This window comes from Podarcis melisellensis (genome assembly GCF_964234715.1).
Source record: "Podarcis melisellensis genome assembly, chromosome: 15".
NCBI classification, from domain to species: Eukaryota; Metazoa; Chordata; class Lepidosauria; order Squamata; family Lacertidae; genus Podarcis; species Podarcis melisellensis.
In genome coordinates, this window is record NC_138532.1 from 23,080,518 (window position 1) to 23,101,957 (window position 21,440).

Below are 21,440 nucleotides of genomic sequence, written 5' to 3' on the forward strand. Positions count from 1 at the left end.
GCCCTTGACAACATGCTAATAGCTTCCGAGAGTGGATTTCAACACGAGTCTTTTGCTTCCCGTAGACACAAACTTCACTGTCTTGGAGCACAGGCAGAACAAATCTCCATTGAAAGAGAAAAAGCAAGGACTTGAATGTTTTCAGATGTTTTTGAACTGTTTTAATATACTCTTTGGCTGTTTTGTTGCCTGTCACCCTAAGCTCCTTCGGAGGAAAAGTGGGATACAAAAGTCTATCTCCAACCAGCATGCACAAATGTCAAGAATGGTGAGTGCTGCAGCACAACATTGCTTGGAGAATGCCATGCTGGCTCCCCTGGGTGTAGTGTTGTGGTAAGAAGGTTGAAAACTCATCCAGATTGCAGAGCTCAGAGCACAGGCTCTGCTGAGTTTGCTGGATGAGTCTTTAGGTGAAGGTGGAGAAGGGCAGTCCCTTCAAGGCACCTATTTCTGGCCCATGGCTAGCTGGGAGTGACTTGAACTTTGATGGGGGCCCAAGGTCTTAGATAGATAGATAATTTATTATGGACAAAGACCAGACCCAAGGTCTTTCCCAGAAAAAATGATACAAACAGATGGCTTTATATAGCTTTTACACACACACACTCCATCATCAATTCCCTTAGCACCAAATTCCCAAATCATTTTTATGGGCTAAAGTTGGACACAGATTGGCTATATCCAGTAGATCTCAATGCTGTTAATTGATCTTATAAAGGCTCCAGCTTGGGCTTTGAAAGTTGGACTGAACCAAGAAGTAGCGTATTTCAGTCTCTTGCAGCATGTGTCTAACCACTTCCATGTGTTAAAACATACTGAAAGCAACTGGCTTACGTTCAGTTCTACGTCTTTCTTTCAGAGGAGGGAAATATCACATTAGGGCCCCATCTGCACCATACATTTAAAGTGCCATCATACCACTTTAAACAGCCATGGCTCCCCCCCCCCCCCAAGAATCCTGAGAGTGCTGAGGAGTGCTGAGGAGATCCTTATTCCACTCCAAGAGCTACAATTCCCAGAGTTCGCTGCAGGGAGGGATTGACTGTTAAACCACTTATAATTCCCTGAGTACCTAGTACTCAGAGGACTATTGACTCTGATGGTGGAGGTAGAACACAGCTATCATGGCTAGTAGCCATTGAAGTGGGTTTGGCAAGGTTGTCAGTAAGCAGACGGGAGTCATTGTTCAGCAACACCTGGAAGGCCAAAGGCCCCCAGTTTCTCTAATAAGTCAGAAGACAGAGGGGCCTGTGCCCAAGGCCTTCTGGGAAAGAATGTGTCTGCCAGGGACCACATTGCCATACACATTCCTACCCTTTCATGAGCATCATTCCTAGTGGTAAATAAATACCATCCTGTCCGATAAAGCTAGAGTGGGTTTCAAATGATGCTTTCATCTGTACTGGGAACTTATTAAAGGCAGAAATAAATGAAGCTGATCTTAATTTGCAGTCAGGGTTACCTACAGGGAGAGATTAAGAACTAAACGAGACAATAGCCATCTATTTCTGCCCGAAGATCAGATGACTGGAGAAGGAGGGGAAATTATCTCTCACACACATAACCTTTATAAAGCTAATGGGGAGGTGCCCAGGTAAGCCAGTCCTCATTTATTTTAAGCCACATTCCATCTGAGAAGCAGGCCAGTTCAAAATATTATTAAGAAACATAAGCAGGAATCTTCCCCATGTAGCTGAGCTGGGACACTGGGAGGTGACGAGGGCAGGGAGGAGAGAAGGTTGTTTTCTTCTGTTGCTAAGACAGATTTCTGCCTCCCTCCCACCTTCCCCTCATGCAACCGTCAGTTCCTCCTTCCCATTGGCCTCCCGGTTGCATCGAATGATCGTGACAGGTTTTCATTCCCCTCGCTTTATTGGCTTAGTCTTGTGGCCTATTGTCAAGGGGAAGCAAATCAGATACCTAATCAATAGTTGGCAAAGGCTGCGAGAGGCTAGCCATTTGCATCAACACTCTCGCTGTCTGGGCTTCTGCACTCAAGATAAGCATTGCCGTAGCCTACGACAAGATGGAGCGCCACCATCCTATAACGCTGTTCGGTCGCAGAGGGAAAGAAGCAACTGCAAACTCTGGTGATGCCATTACAGGCCCAATACATTTTGATTTCTGGGGCAGAGCAGCAAATGACACCCCCTCCCTTAAGTTGAGGTGCATAAATACCCAAGGCCAATATTTTGGCATCAGAAGCACTTCCTCCCCTCCTGCCTGTAATTGAAATATATCAATACTATATTTAACGATGCACAATTTGCTGTCAGAAGCAACCACCTCACTCTGCCTAATGGCAGGGCCATCCAATGGGGAACAAAGGAGCATTCAAAAGGGCCACACTGAATCCTCTCACATAGAGGAGGAGCTGATGACAATGGTTTTTTGGAGAGCAGTGTTTCCCAAACTTGGGTATCTAATTGTTTTTGGACTACAACTCCCATCATCCCTGACCACTGGTCTTGCTACCTTGGGATGATGGGAGTTGTAGTCCAAAAACAGCTGGAGACCCAAGTTTCAGAAACACTGCTATAGAGGGTGACTTGCTCAAGGGCCTTCAAAAACCTCGTGCTAACACTGCTTTCCACTGTCCCAACCCCCTGCAATGCAGGGATCTCAACAAAAGCAGCCATGACAGATGGAGAGCTGAAGTCCAATGAAACATGGAGGGTTGCAGGCTCTCCAATCTGCTGCATCCATTGGGGGCTTTGCACTATTGGGTGATACACGGGTGCAAGGCAAAGCATTCAGTCTTCAGCAGTCTCCATCACCACCCATTGAAGCTTCCAGGGGGTTGCAATAAGCAGGAGAGATTGGTAAAAGCTGGATGTCTTAACTCATGTGAGAATAGGCCGTTTCTGCTAGCAAAAAGCCACCATCAAACGCAATCTTTCATCATCATCAACAACAACATCATCATCTTTTAATACTTTATTTGAAGTTAGGCGTGGATGGGTGTCAATTTTGGTTTCTCGGTTCCTCATTTTTCTGATCTGAAGTTGAGTTCTCCATATTTCCACATCAGTTTTCATTTTATAAAAATAAAAAATGTCATTGAACGCGACTTTCTCCCAACTTTCATGCTGGCATTAAATTTTGCCCACAATGCACATTCTTGCAAAGCATTTCCCCATCCTATAATGTATTTTGTATGTTATTTTCACTACTATGTGCATTTTTCTCATGCACACTTTGCCAAGTACATGCATTTTGCACACACTGCTTGATTGCATGGCTACATTGCAAAATTCAGAAAAGGACAACTTTTAAAGGATGGCTCTGTTTTGGTTCCCATTTTGTTTCAGAAAGTACAGACTAGGTAACTTCCCCTTGAAGTGTGAACTGACATGAATTTCTCCCCCATCCCTACTTGAGGTTAACAGCTTTGAGCGATTGGCCAAGCAGGATCTAAACAAATTTAAATGAACAGGCTGAAAAATCAATGTGGGGAAAGAGGGTCCTTTAGAGAAATTCACAATTAAAAGTGTTGGTGCTGACCTTTAAAGCACTAAACAGCCTCGGCCCAGTATTCCTGAAGGAGCTTCTCCACTCCCATCATTCAATCCGGACACTGAGGTCCAGCGCCGAGGACCTTCTGGTGGTTCCCTCACTGTTAGAAGTGAGGTTACAGGGAACCAAGAAGAGGGCCTTCTCGGTAGTGGCGCCCGCCCTGTGGAACACCCTCCCATCAGATGTCAAGGAAACAAACAACAATCTGACTTTTAGAAGATATCTGAAGGCAGCCCTGTTTAGTTTTTAATGTTTGATGTTTTACTGTGTTTTTAACATTCTGTTGGGAGCCGCCCTAAGTAGCTGGGGAAACCCAGCCAGATGGGCAGGGTATAAATAACAAATAATTGTTAATGCTATTATATAGAGGGCCTGGTCTCAGACTTTTAAAATCTGCAATCTTATGATCTGCAATCTACTGCCTGGTGCTTAGATTAAAGAGGGAACAGCTACTGTTTCAGGAGGAGACACGGGGCATGATTTGGCTACAACCGGAGCGCTTGCAGATTTCCCTTATAAGAACGTAAGAAGCTGAATCAGGCCAGGGGCCCATCTAGTCCAGCATCCTGTTCTCAGTGGCCAACTAGATGACTGTGAGAAACCTGAAAGCACAACACTAGAGCCCTCTCCCCTCTTGTGGTTTCCAGCAACTGGTATTCAGAAGCATCACTGCCTCCAACTGCAAAGGCACAGTATAGCCATCAGAGTTGGTAGTCATTTATAGCCTTATCCTCCATGATGTTGCCTAACCCTTTTAGAAGCCATTCAAGTTGGTGGTTCACACTGTGTCTTCAGGGAGGGAACTCCACACTTTTAACTGTGTGCTGCATAAAGTACAGTGGTACCTCGGGTTAAGAACTTAATTTGTTCTAGAGGTCCATTCTTAACCTGAAACTGTTCTTAACCTGAAGCACCACTTTAGCTAATGGGGCCTCTGCTGCTGCTTCAGCACTGCTGCACGATTTCTGTTCTCATCCTGAAGCAAAGTTCTTAACCTGAGGTAGTATTTCTGGGTTAGCAGAGCCTGTAACCTGAAGCATCTGTAACCCAAGGTACCACTGTACTTTCCTTTTGCCAGCCCTTAATCTTCCCACCTTGAGCTTCATCGAATGTCCATGAGTTCTGGTGTCCTAAAAAGAGGGAGGAACACTTCCTGTCTCCACTTTCTCCATGCCATGCATCATTCAAGCACTGTCACTGCTAAAACTGCAGAGATTCGGGGGGGGGGATATTTCATACCTGTAGCCGCTGGCGTCCAAGAGAAGCACATGGCAGCCATGCTCCAGATGCATTCAACAGTTCATGCTTCTTCCTAGTTGTGTGAACACACTTCTTCCTGTGTGGATAAGAACAGAATCAAATATCAGCATTTTGACCCCACCTTTGGACATGCAGCAGAGGACTGCACCATTTCCCAGAAGGAAACGATGCTTGAATCACTTACTCCAAAAACGTGGGTTTCAGCAGACAAAGCAAAGAAGACTGAGCACATTTTCTCTCCCCCCACCCCATCCAAGGAAATGTTAAGAGGAAACGAGAGTCACAGGTTACTTCCTCCGGTTACTACTAGCCTGGTACCTGCAGTGCTACAGGCTCCATGCAGTATAGTTATCCAGCCAGTAGATGTCACCGTACACTTCATTGCATGACACTAGGAGAGAGAACCGGGGTCCCTTCTAACAAAGTACTAAAAGGGATTTTTCACAACAGCACTAAGTAAAGCTATAATACTCCAAAATACGAGAAAATAAAAATAGATTGCTGGATCATCTAATGCCTGTATCGGCTTCTCACAGTGACCAACCAGATGCCTGGGAGAAATCCACAAGTTGTTTGTAGGTATATGATATGTTGCGGTTTTTATTTTATTTTAATAAGGTGGATTTTTTTTTCATTCTGTACCTGCTGAATCATGTTAGTGGTGAGACAGCCAGTCATTTTGAACACTCCAAACAGAGGGGGGGGGGGGGTGGGATTAAAGAATGTTGGATCTTATCAGATACCTTGAGCAGCTCCTGAATAAATGCTTTACACACAGTAAGTACCAGGTTCAACCTCTGGCATCTCCAGCTCCCATTGTGAAATCCTATAGAGCTGCTGCCAATCAGTGCAAACAATACTGAGCTGCATGGAGCAATGCTCTGGTTTGAGATAAGGCAGCTTCGTAATGAAGGGGGAAGCAGGGAAGGATCTAATAAAATAAAAACAGGCACTGAACGGTATTGAAGCAATGCAAACATTTGGTGAGATCAGAGTATATATTGTTATAGGTTGGAGGGGTCGGTCTGAATGGTGCCTGTGGCTCCTTTTGAACTTGAAATCTTGTATCTCTGATGTAAGAGGAAACCAGTCAAACCAGTTCATTTGCTAAGGGAATGGGCTTGGCTGGCCAGTTAAGTACTATCCTTTACATGTCCTAACAGACTGCTATAAAGACAAATGGGCAGGCCTTTTCTGCCCCCCTCAGTTAGCTGGATGCCACATCATTTGAAGATGGGGAACAACAGGCCAAGGATTTTTTTGTTTGTGGGTGAGTTTGGGGCTGATGCTGGAAGCAGGAGACACAGAGGCCTGTGTGCTGGAGCCAAGAGCTATGGTTTGGGGATCTCAGTAGGAGTCCATGGGGAAGCAAGTTCTGTTGGAGTGTTGATGCTGTGAGCCCCTCCATCCTGTGCTCAGGTTGGATATTTGAGTAAATAAAACCAAACATCCTAAACACACTGCAATCTCCATTCACTGTCATTCCAAGAAAACGGAACACTTTCACCGAAAGTGAAAGTGGCATTGAGGAGAACTTTGGATTACAACAGGAAAATAAAGAAGATGAAAATTAAAATATTTCGCACAGAACTACAAAGGACCAGCCAGCTTGCTAAACGAACTCAGAGGCTGTTAAAAATAAAGGAAGGAACAACACTGGAAATGTTTTATCGGGACTATTTGGACTAATTAAAGAATGCAGTACAATATAAGATCATAACTCCCCAAACTTCAGGGCATGGGAAGTCACCCAAAGATATATAATTTGGTATGGTTATTTGGCTTTTTTGATTGTATTATACTTTGGAATGTTTTGATGCGGTTTTTATTGGATTGTTAACATGGAAAACCTAATAAATATATATATATATATTTTTTTAAAAAAGAAAGAAAACGGAATCGTGAATAAGCACAGGAACCCCTGGAATCTCTCACCCCTCAGATATTGTGGTGCAAGCCACAAGATATTTTGTCAATTTTGCAGGTGCATGGAATGTGCTATTTTTGAAGTGAAGAAGGATCAGATTAGTCAACTGATAGTACACCCAGTTCTTTTTTTATGGGGTACTCAAAGGTATGTAGTAACAGTGCTTTTCACCCCCAAATGTTAAAAGGGTGGCACTTGCTATAACAACTTCATGGTGAGTACCAGCACTTTTGTTTCTTTAAAATAATAAAAATAAAGTAAAAGCACTTAGTACACCCCTGGTGTTAAGGACTATTAGGCTACAAATGTCCACCTTTTCCTCACATCCTTCAGCCAAACAGCCCCATGCCATAGCAGGCCATGTACCTGCTCATAAAGCTGTATGTTTTCCTCTTGCAGCCTGTTTCTTTCCCTGAAGTTTAGCCTTACTTTAAAAAGAGAGAGAATCTCTCATAGACACTGATTGATGTCTCTTCCACAGTCCTGAAGGCTTCCCCCCACCCTTCCCTTTTGCAATTAACAAGCCAGACATGTCTAAATAAACTGGGGCACAATGACTTTATGACTAAGGCAGCAATGCCAGGCCCCCTGATGAATGTGGGCTCTTAAACGAAACCAAACAAAAATAAGCCTGGCTAACAAGTCTCTAGGCTTGTTCCTTCGGGATGACAGATTGACAAAACATAGGCTTTTTATAACTCTCAAACCAAAATAAGCCATTGACCCAGCTGCAGTGCCATGCTAAACAATCGCGGCTCTATATAGGCCTCACCAAGGCGTTTTGTGGGAGCGCTGGATGGGATCGTTTCAGGCCTTTCCACAGACATTCTCTGGGTGGGGAGAAACTGGACATAAAAACATAAGAAGAGCCTGCTGGATTAGGCCAATGGCCCAACTAGTCCAGCATCCTGTTCTCACAGTAGCCAGACAGTGGGAAGCCAGGAAGTAGGATTTGAGCACCAGAGCTTTCTTCCCTTCCATGGTTTCCAGGAGCATTGTTTCCATCAACTCTAGATGCAGAGCATAGCCACTGTGGCTATTAGCCACCAAAAGCCCTCTCTTCCTCCATGAATTTGTCTAATCCTCTTTTGAAGCCACTCATGTTAGTGGCCCTCACTGCCGACTGTGGTGGTGAGTTCCATCGTTTAACTACGCACTGGCTATAGGGCCCACAGTGCATTTAGAAAACAAGAAGCAGTCATTAAAGGTAAAGGTAAAGGGTAAAGGGACCCCTGACCATTAGGTCCAGTCGTGGCCGACTCTGGGGTTGCGGTGCTCATCTCGCTTTATTGGCCGAGGGAGCTGGCGTACAGCTTCTGGGTCATGTGGCCAGCATGACTAAGCCGCTTCTGGCTAACCAGAGCAGGGCACAGAAATGCCGTTTACCTTCACGCTGGAGTGGTACCTATTTATCTACTTGCACTTTGACATGCTTTCAAACTGCTAGGTTGGCAGGAGCAGGGACCGAGCAACGGGAGCTCACCCCGCCACGGGGATTCGAACCGCCGGCCTTCTGATGGGCAAGTCCTAGGCTCTGTGGTTTAACTCACAGTGCCACCCGCATCCCTGAAGCAGTCATTATTTGGGTTGACTTTTTTTAAAAAAGGAAATTAATTCAATGGTGCTTTTTTTCTGGTGGTATTCAACAGTACACTGTACCAGCACTTTTTCCCTCTTCCAATCTTGCAGTAAGGGAAATACAGTAGAGGGCGGACAGTGCAAGGAAGCAGCTGTGGTGAAAAGGGGGGTTGCGAAGAGCTAAGGTGGTGGCAGCGAGGGAAAGGAGGCCCTTGTTCCAGGCAGTAGTTGCTGCTCTCAGTCCACAGGCTGCACTGTTCCCCCTCAGCTGCCCCACAATGTGCACTCTTCCCCCTTGGGTGCGCTGCCGTGCCGCTGCCTCACTACGCCATGAGTGGCCAGGTGTGACTGAGTGCTGCTTCTCCTTCACCTCTGCTTGCTCTTTCCATGCCTGCGGGGAGGGGAAGGGGGAAGATGAGGGGAGGAGGGAGAGAGAGAGAGAAATGGGAGGAGAAAGCAACCTCTGCTGCTTGGACCACTGTCTTCCATTCTGGGGCCGGGGCAAGCCATAGAGGCGAGCGGAGATGGTCTGGCTGGTTAATAGGAGGAGAGGAAGGGGGGAGGAGGGAGGAGAAGAAGAAGAAGAAGAAGAAGAAGAAGAAGAAGAAGAAGAAGAAGAAGAAGAAGAAGAAGAAGAATTTGGATTTGATATCCTGCTTTATCACCACCCGAAGGAGTCTCAAAGCGGCTAACATTCTCCTTTCCCTTCCTCCCCCACAACAAACACTCTGTGAGGTGAGTGGGGCTGAGAGACTTCAGAGAAGTGTGACTAGCCCAAGGTCACCCAGCAGCTGCATGTGGAGGAGCGGGGAAGCGAACCCGGTTCACCAGATTACGAGTCCACCGCTCTTAACCACTACACCACACTGGCTCTCTAGAGGGAGAAGGAGAAGAAGGAGAAAGGGGAGGGCAGGATGCTGAGAGAGAGAGAGAGAGAGAGAGAGAGAGAGAGAGAGAGAGAGAGAAGGAGGAAAAGGAGGAAAAGGATTATGTGAGGTTCTGTGCTATTCACTGGTGTTCCTTTGGTGGTGAGAGAGGTTGGGGTTGGCCTAGGCTGTGGTTGTTTGTTTGTGATTGGCTGTGGTGAACCTGCACAAGCGATGCTGACACAAAACCCCACATATACTAAGTTTAATAGAAACACTGCCACCTGACCCCCCATCCCCCCCTTTCCCCTTCTTCTTCCTAATGTCTCAACAAATGAAATTGATCTGTAAAAAATATTACTTGGAGAAGAGAGAGAGACAGAGAGACAGAGAGACAGAGAGAGAGAGAGAGAGAGAGAGAGAGAGAGAGAGAGAGAGAGAGATTGCACATACTTTTGTAAACTAAGAAAATCTTTAATAAAAATACATTAAAAAAAGAAAAGGATTATGTGAGTACTGGCACTTTTCTATATATATATATATAGAGAGAGAAAAAAAGCATTAATCATCATCCACAACAGCCTGAAAGGCCTCCCGTCTCCTCACAGACCTTCTTGGATGTTAAGCTCTGCAAAGGAAGTCCTCTTGGTAGTTCTGTCACCCACAGAAGTCCAGGATAAGTGATGGCCTGGGGGACGACAGTATTTGCGACAACCCCATAGATGTGGAATTCCCTCCCCACAAAGGTACATGAGGCACCTTTAAGAGGGCTGTGTTGTGTAATGGTTAAGAGGGTTGGACCAAGGTTCAAGTTCCCACTCAGCAACTGGAATTCAGAAGCATTATTGCCTCTGGCAGAGAAGGTTGGACATTGCCATTGTGGCTACTGGACCTTAGTAGCCTTTTCTCTGTGAATCTGTCTCATCTTAGTGCACTGGGGGGCACTGTCCCTCCAGTTGTTGTGGGACTCCAACTTCTAGGGGGACATCTAGGACAGAGGAGGCAGCAGAGGTAGGGTGGCTGGAGGATCAAGCTGAATCCAGCCCTGATTCAGCTGCTTGCTGAATGACTTGGACTGTGTTCAACCTATTCCTCCTCGTGAATAACCAGTCAAGGGTGGAGGTTCTCATTTGTACACTCCTTTGCCTAATTTCTTGCAGCATCCCTAATTTGGGCTCAGCTGTCCATTTGCTTCAGAAACAAATGCACACACCCTGATCAGGATGACTCTGTGTGCATGGGTTAAAAGTGCCTGACTTAAAACCGTCTATCAAAAATTTCACTCTTGTGGCCTTTCCCCACAAGACCTACTCACTATGGGCCCTACTAAAGCAAACAGTCTAATTGGTCAATGTCTAAAAGATATCGAGCATCAGAACAACCTGGCCACTCTAAGGAAATTCTGCCCTTGGTATGTTCATTTTCCATTTTGATTCTCTAGCCCCATATCTGCACAAACTTATTATCCCAAAATACAGACATGCTTTTACACTTGCAAGACTGGATGTTTTGCCATCTGAGGGTACTTGAGGGTCGATTCCAAAATATCCCACCTGAGAAAGGTCTTTGCCCCTGTGGGAATGGTAGCATCGAAACAGTAGCACACGTCCTCCTGTCCTGTACTCGCTACAAAGACCTGAGGAACGAAATCATCACCCCACTCGTACTAACCATCCCAGGGTGCTCAACCACTGCCACAATGTCCTTTCTTCTATCAGATCAAAATGAGCAGATAACAGCAAAGGTTGCTAGGTTCATAGCAGGGCAATCAGAATAAGGGCCACTAAGTGACTGCTGATTCAGGACTTTAAATTGTGCTCTTATATCAAATTTCCTTTTCTGCGTATACTGTAATGTTTTACTGTTGCTATGGCCATTGGCTAATGCAAATAAAGTTTTATCTTCTCTTATGTGTGCATGGGCACGGTGGATCTCCTGACTCATTTCTGAAATGCAACATGCTCGGCCAGTCTCTGCATATGGAAGGCCAACATCCAAGGCCCTTGTAAAATGTCAAAATATATTTTTAAAATTGTCCAGTAGCACTTTAGAGACCTCCTACTACCCTCCCGAGAAAAACCCCACCCCACCCTCCCACTATATATAAGGGTCTAGTGACTTCTGTTTCAGCATATCTGAAGAAGTGTGTCTCTAAGGTGCTACTTTTTAATTTTTTAAAATATATTTTATATATTTCAACTCCGTCAGACCAGCACGGCTACCTACCTGAACCTTTTAAAATGTGTTAGGGTTATTGGGTTGTTTTTGTTTTTATTATGCATTTTGTGTTTTTATATTGCGATTTTTATGTCGTAACCGCCCTGAGACCTGTGGGTATTGGGCGGTATACAAATTTAATAAACAAATAATAAACAAACAAACATCTAAAATGGCTCGTTTTTCATCCTATGCAGCAGGATACATTAAATGTCTGTGTGCCTGCATGCAGAGACCACTGTTGCCCACTACGATGGCTGATTTAGCACGTATGATGACATTTGTTCCCGATTACTCTCATGTAGGGCCTGAAACACCAGTCCAAGTCGAAACGCAGCCCTGCTGTATAGTGTCGACACTTAAATGCTGGAAACAATTCTATTTGGATCTGCTTCGCTGAGAGGCCTTGCTACTTCAACACTCATGTTCCCAACACACATACTGTGCCTTGAATATGCTCAGCCCTTCAGATGGCACCATGCCTGAACTGGCTCGCCCAGGGGCATGCTAATGCCATGTCAGAATAAAGTGGGTAACGAACAGTAATGTTATCCACTGCTCTGCACAAAACCTTGGCACAGCCTCTTGCTTCTGCTCTTGGTGACACCGGCGAGTGTGCCAAAAGGGGAAGAGGAAACTCTCCAAATCAAAGGGTGTGTGATTGGGACTTGCCAGTCCTCGAGGCTGCCAAAATGTTATAGTATGGCAGTGGGCCTCTTGTCAATCCCCAAAGAGCATTAATGATAGGAAATATGGATATTACTTGCAAATATGTAGACTTCTCATCTGGCCAGCCTCATGGAATTTAATGAACTGTAAAGGATGACATTGGTTGCTCACTCGCTCAGAAAGAAAGATGGCGGACATCCAAAAGACAGTAACCCTAGGTGGTCAAGTGCTGTTTGACTAAACAAAAAACCCACAGAGGTAGAAGCCAAGGAGACAATGTAGACAATGTATATGCTATTATTTTCTGGTTGTCTGCCCCTGGGCTGTAAATATCTATGAAAAAAATATGTCTGCACAGCCACATTCTGTGTGGTTCCATTTGCAAAGTATATAATCTCTCTTCAAATTATCGTCCTCCAATATGTATGTTTCATAACAGTTGCACTGCATTGTGAGTTTTTGTAGGCTTAAGGGCTTGCTACAAGCTGCCTAGTATTAGGACATGGGCAAAAAGGTTCAAAGTATCAGGACAATAGTGCAATGCTTACTGCTTTGTGGAGAAGTGGATTGGGATAAGGTTGCCCTTGTTCTGAAACACTATTCAGTTTTAATTGAACTATACATTTTGAGCCAAATTCTGCGATTAACAGAATTGGTTGGCAATCCTGTTGATAATGCAAAACCCAGTGAGCTACAAGTGACAAAAAAAGTCTCCTTGAAGAAAACTATATTTAGTTTGCCTTTAATTTGTTCCAATTTCCATTTAAATCAGGCGCCACTTTAATGTTCAGCATTGCTGCAAACACTCCCTGGCGCACAGCAGTGATGTCACTGGCGCGCGCTAGGACCTAGGTTTCTAAGATCGGTCTTGGGGTGTACACTGTGCATATTACAGACTGCAGGATAAAGATTATACAATTAAAAGATTAAGGAGTGCAGTCTTAAAATTAAGCCAATTGATTCCACCCTCCTCCACCCCCATCACTACAGTGCAAGCTGTTGAGGCAACATCACAACTACAAAGTGTAATTATCTATTAGAGTGTGTGGCTCCTGCAGTTTTTCTTCTTTTGCATGTGCATGTGCCCTTTCCAGCATGCCAGACCATTTTTCAATGCAAGGGCTAGCTTCCCTTTGGGGCAAGCTTGTAGGGCCCAGGCACTCGCGGTGGGAGGAGCTTGGAATCTGGCCAGAATTGTTTGGAGAAAGGCTCACGACTCAGACCCAGTTCCCAATGAACTACAGAATGCACATACAGTATGACTCCTCTAGGAAAATTCCCCTCCCCTTGGAAAGAAAGGCTCTAGACTGGGACACCCAACTTGGCAGATGAATTAGCTGCCGGACTACACTTCCCATTTCCCATAGCATTGGACATGCTGGCTAGAGCTCATAGGACCTGCAGCCACGCAACTTACAGAGGGCATCAAGTTAGATTGTACACTTCACCAAACTATGATTCTCAGGAGCAGGGATGGGGAATCTGTGGCCCTCCAGATGTTGCTGAACTCAGCTCCCAGTCTGTGAGTTCAGGATTGCAGCCGAAGTTATTTTAGCATGATGTTGTGCTGTACCCTGAGGGAAGGGGCACATCAAAAGAAGGGTGCTGTGTATCTTCCATAGTCGCCTGCTAGACTAAGGGGTCAAAGGAAGCACTGACTCCTGCTTGCTCTGTGGCAAGGATCACTTTGTTTCAGGTCTGTTGCTTCAAAGCTTCCCTACTTAAAGGGCAAGGTCACTGGCAAACGTACTGGTGAGCCCTGGTTCCCCATGAGGGACACATTCCTTTGGCATTGTTTTTAACCTCTGCACTGAAATAAAAAGGCGAGTTACACAGTCATACCTCGGGTTACAGACAATTCAGGTTGCGTTTTTTCAGGTTGCAGACCACAGAAACCCAGACGTACTGGAACGGGTTACTTCCGGGTTTCGGCGGTCACACATGCGCAGAAGCGCTAAATCATGCTTTCCGCATGTACAGACGTGCTGAATCACAACCCATGCACGTGCAGACGCGCCACTGTGGGTTGAGGACACTGTGGGTTGTGAACATGCATCCCGCACAGATCCCGAGTGTCCATTTTATATGCAATTGAAATTGAATCATCTCGTCAGTTTTGGTCCCAAGAGCAACTTAGAATCATAGAATTGTAGACTCATAGAGATGGAAGGCACCCCAAGGTTCATCTAATTCAACCTCCTGCAATGCAGGAATCTCAGCTAAAACAACCATGACAGGTGGCCATGCCACCTCTGACTAACAACCTCCAAGGAAGGAGAGCCCACAACTTCCTGAGACGGTTCTACTGTTGGACAGCTTTTACTGTCAGAAACTTCTTCCTAATTTTAGTCGGACTCCCCTCTCTTCTGACTTGAGAGTTGGAAGGGACCACGAGAGTCATCTAGTCCAACTCCCTGCAACGCATAAATGCTTTGTCCAATGTGGGGCTCAAACCCATGTCCCTGAGATTAAGAGTCTCATGCTCTACTGAGTGAGCTATCGCGGTCTAATAGCGACTGCTCATTCATCAATGAAAAAGCGAGCTTTGCATTTAATTCCACAGCCACATCACTTGTGTCCAGCAGAGGGCAGTAGCACACCTGCCACTAATTTGTCACCTGCTCCTCCATGACACTCCCTACTGACACATGTCAGAATCCTTTCATTTTGTTAGTGCGCATTTGCGATGGATACACACTGGCAGTCTAATCCTGTACTTCCACCAACTAGGTGTGACTTTGTTCACACAACCACAACCAGGTTGTGGCTGTGGCTCTAGATGCAGAGCAAGCACCTAAAACTTCATTTGCAGGCTGGTGAGATACTCCCATCACTGTAACAGACTGAGGAGCTGAGGATTTCTCAGGCAGCTATCAGGCACCAGAAGAAATATAGAGGGGGGAGGCCTTCTTCAGCTTGAGGACCACATTCCCTTCTGAGCAACCTTCCGAGCGCCTCATGCATGTGGTGGGTGGGGCCAGAGGCAAAAGTGGGAGGAGCAATGGATGTCAATTTTACCTTTGTACAGTAGGCCTGTTCCTAGACACACTCTCCCTATCTATTCTCCATTCAGACAAGCAAGAGGCATGTTCAGAGTTCAAGGACCCATCCCAGCCAGCAGGGCTTTTTTTCAGCTGGAGAACACCACTGACTGGGTTCTTCTTTGGCTATAAGGCAAATGTCAGTATTAGATGAGGTGGCTTTGTTCCTCCTGTTCGCCCTTTTGAATGCAAACAGTGGCTGAAGTGACATGTCTACAAAATGCTTATAAGGAAGGACCCCTTTCTGGGCTAAAAGAGCTTTCTTTTCCATGATTAAAGCTGGAATTCTACAGCTGCTGAAGGTTAGAAGTCTTGTGGTATCTGTCATTAAAAAGCCCCTTGATTGATTTTAAGTCGATATTTCCAACAGCACAACCTAGAAGTAAATTCAAATGTTGCTTAGCCCAGTAGGCTGGCTTTTAGTAAAGTAAGGTAAAGGGACCCCTGACCATTAGGTCCAGTTGTGGCCGACTCTGGGGTTGTGGCGCTCATCTTGCTTTATTGGCTGAAGGAGCCAGTGCACAGCTTCCGGGTCATGTGACCAGCATGACTAAGCCGCTTCTGGTGAAGCAGAGCAGCGCATGGAAACGCTGTTTACCTTCCCGCTGGAGCGGTACCTATTTATTTACTTGCACTTCAATGTGCTTTCGAACTGCTAGGTTGGCTGGAGCAGGGATCCAGCAACGGGAGCTCACCCCGTCGCGGGGATTCAAACCGCCGACCTTCTGATCAGCATGTCCTAGGCTCTGTGGTTTAACCCACAGCGCCACCCACGTCTAGTAAGGTAGGGGCCCCCTAAATGGAAGAACAATCTCACATGATGACATACTGTGTCAGCAGCACGTTAAATTGGGCTGGAAACACCGGCAATCAGGGCAATGGGTACAATATGCTCCACTTACCCGATTTCAGTCAGGAGCTGCGCGGCCACAACTGCTTGAAGTTTCCAAGCAGTCTTTAACTCTCTTTAACATTACCACTCTCTTGATTGTTCTGTTCCTTCTTCTCTTCCTCACCACCACTTGGTTGCCTGCCATTATGCCAACAATGATGATAACCAAGAGAAGGAGTGGCATTTCCAGGGGCTTTGCTGGCCTGTGGGCCAGACCTGGCCTTTCCCCCTCCCTGCAGGTCATTGTGAAAGTTGGGAGGGCCAATCACCTGTCAATCATCTATTGCCACCATGCTGTCCAGCAGCAGCTACAAGGAGTGTCACTGCTAGTACTGTGTCAGCTGATTGGCACTGACAGTGTGCCCCAATTTGTCTGTTTGCAGATGTGGTTTGAATTCAAACTGTGCTTGCAAATGGACATTTTTATTCTGGTCCTATACAAACTAGCCTGTTGCAGGGGGTGGGGGGAATGGCTATTTGCATGGGCAATTTGGTTACAAACTCTGTCTGCAAATGGAGAAAGTGGGACTCATGGCTGATTGGCATTGAAAGTGTGCCTTCAAAGGGCTCACCTTCGGTGCCAATCAGGTGATACGGATAACAAACTCTCAGGGCTGCACAAGGGAGTTCTCAACAGGGAACTCCTGAGTACAGCTGATTGCAACAGGCTCTCTGTCGGTGCCAATGAGCTGATCAGCACTGGCAGCACGCCCTGCTCACATAGGAACATTTGGCAGCTCCCTTTAAGTTCCTAGTTGCTCCTTTGCAGTCGTGTCCTTATCTGCCCATCACCTGATGTCACATATGGCAACAGGTGTGTGGGCTTGTTTAGTGAGAAATGGGCTTGGAGGGGTCAACTTAGGGCCTATGAGCCAGAGGGTCCCCATGTTTGCATCTTGAGGCTGGTTCTCCCTCTTTGTCTTCTCCTTTGGATGATGATGATTAGGAGTAAAATTCAGCCAGAACTGGTTGTGTGTCTAGATTTCTTCTTCCCTAGTAAAGGTAAAGGACCCCTGACCATTAGGTCCAGTCGTGGCCTACTCTGGGGTTGTGGCGCTCATCTCGCTTTATTGGCCGAGGGAGCCGACGTACAGCTTCCGGGTCATGTGGCCAGCATGACTAAGCCGCTTCTGGTGAACCAGAGCAGCACACGGAAATGTCATTTACCTTCCCGCCGAAGTGGTACCTATTTATCTACTTGCACTTTGATGTGCTTTCAAAGTGCTAGGTTGGCAGGAGCAGGGACCGAGCAATGGGAGCTCACCCCGTCGTGGGGATTCGAACCGCCAACCTTCTGATTAGCAAGTCCTAGGTTCTGTGGTTTAACCCACAGCGCCACCTGTGTCCCTTCTTCCCTAGTGGTTGGCCTTAAAGACACAAACCCTTCTTCCCAGTGATAGAAAGGTGTGTGGTTAAAAAAAAAAGGTAAAGGACACCTGACAGTTAAGTCCAGTCGCAGACGACTCTGGGGTTGTGGCACTCATCTTGCTTTGCATGCCAAGGGAGCCGGCGTTTGTCCACATACAGTTTTTCTGGGTCACGTGGCCAGCATGACTAAGCTGCTTCTGGTGCAACAGAACACTGAAACCAGAGCAGCGCATGGAAACGCCGTTTACCATCCCGCCGGAGTGGTACCTATTTATCTACTTGCACATTTGGTGTGCTTTCGAACTGCTAGGTTGGCAGGAGCTGGGACCGAGTAACGGGAGCTCACCCCATCACAGGAATTCGGACCGGCGACCTTCTGATCAGCAAGCCCAAGAGGCTCAGTGGTTTAGACCACAGCACCACTGTGTTCCCAGTGACAGAAAAGTGTGTGGCTTAACAACAAATAAACAAGCAAAAACCAAGACAGCTTTGGGATACCCTGTTATATGTCTGACCTTCCCTCAAGCTCAGGTGATGAACTGGACGAGGAATCTCCATTTCCACCTTACTATCTCAGAAGACTATTTGGATTCAGAAAATGAAATTGCCACCATGCTAGGAGCCAATGACTGCAGTACAAGGCAGCAGTCCTGCAAGGGCACAGAGCAGCTCCTCCAAAAGCTAGACTGGCCTGGTTGGCCTTGAGATGGCCTCTGAAGCATGCTGAAGCTATATAGTTTTCTTGCCCGGAGGGATAGCACAGTTGGTACAGCCTGAGACTCTTAATCTCAGGGTTGTGGGTTTGAGCCCCACATTGGGCTAAAAGTTCCTGCATTGCAGGGGGTTGGGACTAGATGATCCTTGTCTTCCCTTCCAACTGAAGGGTTGGTTGGTTGGTTGGATGTAGCCCACCTTTTTCTTCAAGAACCATCAGGTGCCATACATGCATATTCCCCAACACCACCACAACCCTGTGAGGCAGGTTAGGCTGAGAGGCAGCAATTCCGATAGCACTTGCCTGAAAGCAATTTTACTGCAGCAGGTGGGGAGACTGTCAGATTATGCTGGGCTACCACTCCCATCACCACCTCAAACCATTCTGGGTCCTATGGGAGCTGTTGTCTGACAATATCTGGAGTGGACCATGCTGGTTATCCTTGGTGTACAGTACACCATCCTGAGCTCCTTGAAGGAACAGCAGGATTTTTAAAAATGCAAACTATTTATCAATAAATCGAAATATGCAGATATTAAATCTCAAGTACAGAGATGCACAGAGCAATTCCACATACAACCCCATCATATGCCACACATAAGGTATGTGTGCATCACATGATCTCATTTATGGATGTCATTGTGGAACATGCTTCACTGTGAGGGTCTTAAAAAAAAAATTGTGCAGCTTAAAAAAAAAAAAGCCTATTGAGTCAATCAGAATGGGGGGACCCAACCACAGCACACATGCCCTCCGCAAACCCCTCCAAGCTACTCATCAAAACCTTTGCTAGTTAATCTTCACCTCTGTGCTGGAAGATGGGTTCTGTCTTCTGGGTTTAAACCCAGCTCTTTTCTATCAAGTTCTGTATTTGCAGGACGGTGTCGGGTGGCAAAGCTGCCATACTGCTCTTCTTTTTCGCCTGCGACTTCAAATGAATTCAGCACTGATTTGTTGCCCTAATCGGAATTCATTGACTTCCTGCCTTCTGCAAATTGATCATAAAAACGTGTTAAAAGTCAGTCAAAATGGAAATCCAAAATTACGTGGCCTCCTTATGGTTGCTATGGCAACAAAGGATGTTCCTCTAGATCAGTGTTTCCCAACCGGTGTTCCGCGGCACACTAGTGTGCCGCGAGACGTTGCCTGGTGTGCCGCGGGGAAAATTCGAAAGATTTTTTTTTTTTGTAAAAGTCAAATTAGGTCCTAATCTATCCCTCGAGCGCCTCTTGTCCGTTATTGTGACGCATGAAGCGTGTTCCCGCCCACTCCCCACCCTCCCTTGCTTCTCTCTCTCTCTCTGTGGCGTTCTCCGCCGCTTCCTGCTGGGCATGCGCAGCTCGCCTTGCGCTTCCATTCCGGCCCCTCCTTCCCCCGACTACCCCGCCGCTCCGTTCCTTTCTCTTTCTCGCGTGTCAGAGAGCGGCGGCGCGAGCGCGGCGGTTCCCTCAGGGCTGACGGAGGGCTCGAGGAGGAGGAGGCAGGACGTGGAGGCGGAGAAAGCGGCGGCGGCCACCCCCCACCTCCGGCTCGAGGCCCGTGTAGAAAGCTGAGGGGGAGAGATAGATAGAGGTGGGCGGCGGCGGCAGCGGCGACGACCACGACCAACCGCCACAGTAGTTGTAGCGGTGGCGACGGCGAGCAGGGACTCCCGCTCTCTCTCCGTCGTGTGTCTCTCTCTGTCTCTCTCTCTCTCCCGGGCCCGTCCGTTGAGTCTCCCACGCGCCTCGGCTACAAGATGAGCATCGAGATCCCGCCGGGTCTGACTGAGCTGCTGCAGGGCTACACGGTGGAGGTGCTGCGGCACCGGCCGCCGGACCTGCTGGCCTTCGCCGCCGAGTACTTCGCCAAGCCGCGCACTCCTTCCTGCCTCACTTTGCTGCCTCCTCCCCCCCACCCCCAAAGCTTGGAGGTTCCCCGGCGCCGACCCGCAGGTTTGACACCCTTCTCACACCTGTTCGCGCTCCTTGCACGGAATGGGGCGGATGGGGAGGAACGGGGCTCACCGCTGCCTCCGCTCGCCCTCCCCCCCTCCGCCGGCGGTCCCACGATTCTTGGCTTTTTGGCGGTTGGCACAGAAGGAAGGCAAGGGGGAGGGGAAAAAATTGAATCTTACACTTTCCTGCGTCCCTCCCGGCGTGACGCTGCGCGCTGACGTCACGGGGCTGTAATGGTGGTGTGCCTCGAGATTTTTTTCATGAAACAAGTGTGCCTTTGCCCAAAAAAGGTTGGGAAACACTGCTCTAGATGAAGTGTGTGTGTGTGTGTAAAGGGGCAGGTGTCCCTTCCCCAGATAAGCCAAGATACCCTGATTCTCAGTTTTCTTTCTTTTCTTTTCTTTTCAGTGTGTTTGTACCATTTGAGAACATGAAATATGAGACAATATGTGCAACCACAATTCTCATTTCTTTTAAAAAAACCAAACCTGTATTTAATTATCTGGGGCATTTGCATCACACATACACATTGCTGGGGATGCCCATATCTCTCATGGTGATAGTTCAGGGCAGGTCAAGCCTAAGGCATGTTGTTGCCTGAGGTGAAGAACTAGCTCCTGCCCTCCTTAATACCCCACATAGAAGCATACTGAAATGGCAGCCAAAACTTACTTGAAGATCTTCAATGTTTCAGAGCCCTCCACCACACAGCTCTGTCCTCCCAACATCTCACCACCATTCCCTGCCCCTCAGCACCTGCCATCTTGGGCGACTGCCACATTTGGCCTAATGGAAAGGCCAGCCATGAATTGTTGGGATCTTTGTTCCATTCAGCCCCATATTCATCACAAACAGCACCGCTTCCGTTCCACTGCACATCATCTTGCACCAAAAACTTTGTTGCTCATCTCACCATTTGCTCGGGCAAAACTACGTAACATACATAACTTACGTAATTAATTAAGTAAATTACATAAACTGTCATTACACCATCCCACCCCGTTGATTTCAATGCAAAGGAAACACTGTGCAAATGGGGGGTGGGGAATGTGGTCAATTACATATTATTTTGGAGATGAAATAAAACAACAAGAGTAAATACCAGTAGGATTCAGTGGAACGAAGACTGGTGATTTCTGCTCCTGTTCCCATTTCTGTTGGAATTCTCTGACATGCCTACAGATTTTGCAGAGTGCAAAACGGAAGTAGTAGTAGAAGAAGAAGAGGAGGAGGAGGAGGAGGAGGAGTTTGGATTTGATATCCCACTTTATCACTACCTAAAGGAGTCTCAAAGTGGCTAACAATCTCCTTTCCCTTCCTCCCCCACAACAAACACTCTGTGAGGTGGGTGGGGCTGAGAGACTTCAGAGAAGTGTGACTGGCCCAAGGTCACCCAGCAGCTGCATGTGGAGGAGCAGGGAAGCAAACCCAATTCACCAGAGTACAAGTCCACC

The 21,440-nt window shown here is 47.0% G+C and overlaps 1 long non-coding RNA gene across 1 annotated transcript in view; it reads right to left on the reverse strand.

Moving 5' to 3' along the window:
- The window catches only part of LOC309357742, an 89,913-nt gene that overhangs the window by 6,672 nt on the left and 61,801 nt on the right, over positions 1-21,440 (reverse strand). Inside the window, exon 2 of the long non-coding RNA XR_014163219.1 lies at positions 4,756-4,852. This is a non-coding gene — a long non-coding RNA (uncharacterized lncRNA). The remainder of the gene's footprint in view (positions 1-4,755; positions 4,853-21,440) is intronic.